This window comes from Taudactylus pleione, unplaced genomic scaffold (assembly GCF_031769625.1).
Source record: "Taudactylus pleione unplaced genomic scaffold, aTauple2 ptg000053l, whole genome shotgun sequence".
Lineage (NCBI taxonomy): Eukaryota > Metazoa > Chordata > Amphibia > Anura > Myobatrachidae > Taudactylus > Taudactylus pleione.
In genome coordinates this window covers 17,674,466-17,681,675 of record NW_028284455.1, presented here as the reverse complement: position 1 = coordinate 17,681,675, position 7,210 = coordinate 17,674,466, and the positions used below count along the sequence as shown (strand labels likewise).

The window sequence follows — 7,210 nt, the reverse complement described above, 5'->3', positions numbered from 1 at the left end:
AGAATGAGGAGAGGGAATGAGGTAGAGGGGCTCTACCAGGGCATAAGTGTATAAGGAGCTCTACCAGGGCATAATGTGTAAAAGCAGCTCTACCAGGGCATAATGTGTATAAGGAGCTCTATCAGGGCATAAGTGTATAAGGAGCTCTACCAGGGCATAATGTGTATAAGCAGCTCTACCAGGGCATAATGTGTATAAGGAGCTCTATCAGGGCATAATGTGTATAAGGAGCTCTACAAGGGCATAATGTGTATAAGCGGCTCTACTGTGGTCTAACATGTATAAGGGGCGCTACCATTGCATAGTGTGTATAGTGAGCTCTACTTTGGCAGAACATGTATAAATGGCTCAACTGGGGTCCAAAAGTGTATAAGGGGCTCTACTGTGTGTCGTAACATGTATAAGGGGCACTACTTTGCGGCATAATATGTAAGGGACATTACTGTGTGGCATAATGTATTATACGGGGCATTTCTTAGTGTGGCGTAATGTGGAAAGGGCATTACTGTGTCACAAAACCACACACACTTTTCAGAAGAATGCCCTCTTTGGTTTTTTTTGGGGGGGTTGCCAAATTACTGCCTTGCACCAGGTGACAAATATGGGGCATTTCCATGAATGACGGCAGTGACCAACAGATTGTGCATACACATAATACGATGTGTACAATATATCATTCCGATCCATGTCGGGAGATTAAGGCCCTCATTCAGAGCCGTACGCTCTGAGCAGAGCGCACGCTCTGAATGAGGGCCGGGCTCCATTTTCATGGAGCGTCCTCCTGGACGCTCGTATAGCTGTGGGTCACCACCCACAGGCTATACGAACGTGCATTGTGATGGTCGCGATGGTCGAGACCATCGCGACCATCGAATTTGCGAGTCGGAGCCTGCGGTTGAGGTTTTCAACCGCAAGCTCCGGAGTGATTTTGGCTCTATCAGAGCCAAAATCACTCCCACTGACATCACTAGTGATGTCAGTGGGCCGGCTTCGGACGGGAGGCGTTCCCGCGGGAACGCCCCCGTCAGGGAGGCACGCCCCCGGCACGCCCACCAAAGGGGGCGTGCTGTCAATCAACATTGACAGCACGCCCCCTTTGATCGGACACAACGAGCGAAGGACTTTCCTTTCCTTCGCTCGTCGCGTCTGGCGCATGCGCACGACGGAGCTCCCTCCGTCGTGCGCATGCTCAGTCCATAACATCGACCCACTTGCGAGCGGACAGCCGCTCGCGAGTGGGTCTGAATCAGGCCCTATATCTTAAAATTCAGTAATAGAGTGAACTCATAAGGGAATTAAGGATACAAATGAGCAAGTGAAGATTACTGGAAAAGAAATGATTGAAAGGAAGGTCTGCATTAAACTAGAGCACAGGTTCTCATACTTGGTCCTCAGGACCCCAAACAGTGCATGTTTTCCATGTCTCCACACTGAATCAAGTTAAATAATTAGCTTCACCTGTGGACCTTTTAAAATGTCTCAGCGAGTAATGAATACACCTGTGCAGCTGCTAGGGGACCTGCAAAACGTGAACTGTGTGGGGTCCTGAGGACCGAGTTTGAGAACCACTGAACTAGAGCAATCATTGTCTGAGTGGTTAGTGGAGGGACATATCATAGATTTTGTTTATGTGCAAAACATATGTTAAATCACTGAAGTTAAACTGCATTAAAAATGAGCTTAAACCTTAGTGTGACTGCACTCATCCTCTACGTGAAAGGTAGGATTACTACAATTACACTTCAGAGCTGTCAACTCATTATCATGAAAATATTGGTGCATCTAAACTGAAATACACTTTTGCTTTAAAGAATCCGCAACTTATGTGTCAGCAGCCCAGACAGATAACATCGCACAACAACCACCGTACGTGAAATGGGAACTGGCCCTTCACAGAAACATGAAGGTGTGACTTTCTGAGATACATTTGCAGTAGTATCAAGTAATGAAATGAACACTGCCAAGTTTACTACAATGTGTGAAATACATTGGAAGGTGTGAAGGCTATTACTTTATATCATCTGACAGCTATACATCAATTGTACGTTCAGCTGAAATTTTCATCCTCTCACACTACACTAAATAAACACAAAAATGCTGCCAGTGTAATGACAGATAGGTGTATTCCAACCATAAATAATCTGCTCATCGGCTCTGTAATGTTATGGCGTGCCATGAGTCATAGAGTCTATGTAATTAAGCATCAATCTGCACAGAATTCTTTCTTTTTGTACCACAAAATAAATTTCAAAATGCAGAAATTAATTCAGAAGCACAAATCATGTTTTCTTTGGTACAGTTCTATGCTAGAAATAGATGTATTCTGTGCCACAAATTAATTTACTATCAACATCTGTAACAAACTGAAATGTGTATTGTTACATAATAGCTTTCACAAAACAGGTTATGTTTTAACTGGTACTATGCACATTATTAATTGATTAATAGTAAAACAGAAGTAATGACAGATATAGACATATAGTGGTGTACAAAAATATGTCCATCAGTAGCAGTCAAATCTAATACAAAGTACAGTAGTATTAATGCATAGCAATAGTAATGATTCCCAATATGCCCCCAATATTAGCAATGTCCCAATTGTTTTTTTATACCATCACCTCCTCTTACAGATGTATGAGTCCCATTCTCCTAGCCATTGGAGCAGCTGAGGCTGTGCTTACTGGCTCTCTAACTGGTTACCGACATAAGGTACCTCCAAACCATCTCTCTTTAGGCGGGACAGTCCCAATTTTAGAGGACAGTCCCGCTATCCCAACAGTCAGCACTGCAGAGGTATTTTTAGAGGACTGCAGGAGAATTGGGGATGGTTTAGTGCTTCATAAGTATATTGTGCACATCCAACATGATAGGACAACAGTTTTTAAGACTGTTGCGAATTGAAAATTTAAATGTAGTGAGATATGGTTATGGTTATGTAGTGAGATATGGTTATCGTTATGTAGTGAGATATGGTTATGGTTATGTAGTGAGATATGGTTGTCACCAGTGCCCAATTAACAGTCAATATGAAAAACCTCATATCTAATACATAATGAGCTAGAGCTGTGTATAGTGCAAACTCCATAAACTGCTGTAGGAAGACCCTGCTTCTTCCCTCCCCTGAAAACTCTCGCTGCCTTTCCAGGCACAGTGTATCTTCTCTTCCAGCAAACTGGCGGTCCCTCACCAAGAAACACAGAAAGAGAAGGTACCGACATGACCCCACTGAACGTGGCCAAGATGCCGGGCTGGATGACAGAAAGCTGAGACACCACAGCCCCCAGCCCACAGCTACCATTGCACCAGGGAGATCATGCTGGTGAGACAGACTTCGACCTAGTTTTCCATATGTGCACAGCCCTGTATTGGTTTATCGATTCATGGCTTTGCTGATATTTTGGCCAGGAACAACTTATTGGGCCACATCAGAAAACTGTAGGGAAGGGAGAAATGAGTGGGAGAGGGACATGGTGTGTGTGTGTGTGGGGGGAGTATTTAGAGTTGAGGGAAGAGTGGTAGAGATGGAGAAAAAGGGGACAGTCAAGGAAAGAGGGGTACAGAGGGAAATGGAAACACAAGCCACAAGAAAAGAGATAGAGAAGGTGGATGGAGGAAGAGGTAGAATGATAGAAAGGGGGAAGGAGAGAGAGGCAGGACAGGGTGGGAAGACTGAAAATGAGAATGTGGGTGGGGGAAGACAGAGAAAAGTAGCAGAGAGAGAGAGAGAAAAGAGTGGTTGTGGCAGAGTAAGAATGGGGAAGGTGGAGGGGACAGAGATAGAGAAAACCCAGGAGGGGGTAGAACAGGGGGGAAGTCCCAGACAACACTAGCTAGTGACAAAGTTGTGAGTACGCACTAGTAATACAATTGAAATGAATGGAAAATATAACCTACAGCCACACCACACTGGACATGCCCAATCTCGTCTGATCTTGGAAGCTATGCAGTGTTGGGCCTGGTTAGTACTTGGATGGGAGACCACCTGGGAATACCAGGTGCTGTACATATTATTTTCATCTATTAGGTTTATAAGTGTATATTTTTACTATAATTTATATATCCTTTTAAAAAATATTTTCTCACATACTTTTATTTGATACTTATGTTTTATGAACAGTTTATGCATGAATTTCATAAGATTATCGTTATTTGTTCATTTGCACTAGGATAGTGCATTATCCAGCATTTGTGTGCTGTCAGACACACATAATCTCTCAGTTTGTTTACATATGCTAATTTTGTTCTTTGGATACACCCCTTCCTTTCCTAACAGTAACATGATGGGCTGTTTGACATCCCCTGGTCATTGGTCAGATGTACAGCCACTCGGCAACACAGCCCTTTGATTGGGCAGAATTTTCTGTAAAAGGCAGGAAGCCAGAGCAACGGACTTTTCTTTTGAGGTATCTTTCTATTGCTCTCCTGCGCTCTCTCATCTGAGTCCTAGTCTGTGACTCCCCCTGCAATTCCTGAGAGTAACAGGGGTGAGACCTAGTTCTATTCTCAGACAGCAGAAGCGCTGTATGTTTCCCTTTCCCCTGGAATAAACACTGTAGTCACTCTCTCATCCCCTGTTTGATGTAGACAGGGGAAAGTAGAAGTGACTCTACGTTACTTTATTCCAGGTCTTACTTCCTTCAGCTTAAACCCTTTCATATATATCTATTTATGCTATATAAATGTCAAATTCTATGTTTTCATTTAGTACATGTGCAAAAAAAAAATATTTTTTTTTACTGACGAGAGTGTCACTACTCAGTATATATACTATTGCTTCTCTTTGTTCATGAACATTTTTTAAATTATCAATGATTTTTTCTTTATATATTGTAGTTCATCTTATGCATTGACTTACCCTTGTGTTGTGACACATAACCCTGGTTTTTTTTCAGGGCACATCCTTGTTACATATGTACACAAATATGTTGCATTTGTCCATGGTTTAGGTTGATATTCAGTACAAGTATAATTTTTCTGTTATTATTTTTCTTTATTGCACTGAAGACAGTGTCATTATTCAGTACATGTAACACCATTATTGTTTGAATTTTTTTCTTTTTCATACATATTTTCTGTTTTGGGATATCACTTTGTTTCTCATAGTGCAAACTGCTAATATTATATGGCAATTTAATATATGCATTTATCACTACTCCGATGTGTACTATTCTTTACCTAGCATATCTGCTAAAACCAATATGAGTTAACATACTTGGGATAAAAGTCCTCCCAAACACAATCCTCTTAGTTATATGGGGACACAGACTTTATCACTATCAGCAATGTCTATATATGTGTACTGATATTTAATTACAATATATATCCCTCATTCATCTACAGGGGACACAGATTTCAAAGCTGCTGGATTATCCTAATAAATCCTCTTTCTTAGTTATCATGGTGTGGTTCTTACAATATACAATTGTTTCTGACCGACTATCATTTATGTATATATCGATCACAACAGAGATCTAATTAAAAACTACTATAGTTCGCCAGATATGTACTAGGGTTAATTAGAATATTCATTACCCTTAACAGGAGCTGATTACTCATTGAATTTTTATCAATAATAATACTCATTTACACTTCAAAGGACGTTTATATTTCTATGTTACATCTACACATGACTCTCTGGGGAGAACTTCCTTTTAAAGGTGTATAGTAAACGTTAAGTTTTATTCACACTAATCATTCCATCATCATCCATATATAAACAATTCTGTCATAAGAGTGCCCCTACAAAGGCATATTTGTTCTTTTCCTCTGCTTCTTGCTGAAAGTACTTTTATAACACTAGCTGGTGACCTGGCAAATTAAATATTAATCACAATATAACAGAGAGTGATGTGTAATACTCAAAATGCCTAAGACAAGGACTGCAATCTGGAACTCAGAAAGCAGCCTATCAGCTAAATCCTCAGCTTACCCACTGCTCCCACTTCTGGCATCCAAAATGCCTGAAGAATGCTTGGTGCTGAAGTTATTATGCCTTTAGCTACCTCTACTACATATTGAGTCATAACTTCCATTCAGCCCACAGACCTGACGCACAGCTTCCACTTCAGGAGCAAGGCAAAGGGGGAATAGCAAGTTTTTACCTGGGTGGTGGAACAAAAATAAGTGGCCCATGCAGGGGTTCTGAGAGTAGGATGAGATGGGAACAGAACACTTGGGGATGATTATCAAATTCTGGAGACACATAAAGTGGCGAGAGATAAAGTACCAACCAATCAGCTTCTAACTGTCATTTTGCAGGCTGTGCAACAAATATAGAAGTTGATTGTTTGCTATGAGCAACTTATCTACTTTATCTTTCTACAAAATGTGATACTTCTCCCTATTGGGCTTGTCTAGGACCTGGCTGCCATGCCCCAAAATTAAATAGCCATGCTCTCAAAGCAGAGGTGCAGGATATTCATTCAGTCCATCTCCCGATGCTGCCAAATCAGGCCCTTCCTCACCCTTGAAGCTACTAAAACTCTCATTCAGACCTCATGATTTCTTGTCTCATTTACTGTAATTTGTTCCTTTTTGGCATTCGTACCTCCTTCGATGTCCCTCTTCAGTTATCCTTACCTCTGGTACCTACCTCATTTTCCTCTCCTGTCACTCTACCTTTGCTGCCCCCTTCTTTAAGTCACTTCATAACCTCCCTAGCCCCATCAGGATCAAACTCCTCTCCCTCACCTACAAAACTCTCAGGGGGAGATATATCAAACCTTGGAGAGAGATAAAGTACCAACCAATCAGCTTCTAACTGCCATTTTACAGGCTGTGGGGGAGATGTACTAAGCTCTCAAAAGTGATAAAGTGGAGAGTGATAACTGACCAGCCACTTAGCTCCTAACTGTCATTTTACAGGCTGTGTTTGATAAAATAGATTTCATTCTAACTTATCATCCCTCTATCTAACTCTGAAATCTCTGGGCCTGATTCAGCAAGGATCGCAATTGCAACTGCATGCGCCACGATCGCACTGCGATTACGCACACAGACAGGAATCCATCGCAGAGTGAGTGCCAGGCTGTGAGCTTTTGGGGGTGATGACGGGGGAGTGGTTGCAGAAACGCAGGCGTGTCTGTCCGTTTGAACGCCAATATACGGGCATTCATAAATTAGCCACTGCGATTGCCTAAGCAGCCTGAGTACTCACTGCGTGCGACGACACTTGCAATTTCCGGGACAGGTCAGACCTGCTGATATTGTG

General features: G+C 41.9%; 1 pseudogene; it reads left to right on the top strand.

The window, feature by feature from the left end:
• The first annotated feature begins 3,888 nt into the window (after positions 1-3,888).
• LOC148535287 (5S ribosomal RNA) lies at positions 3,889-4,007 on the top strand (annotated as a pseudogene).
• The last annotated feature ends 3,203 nt before the right edge of the window (positions 4,008-7,210 follow it).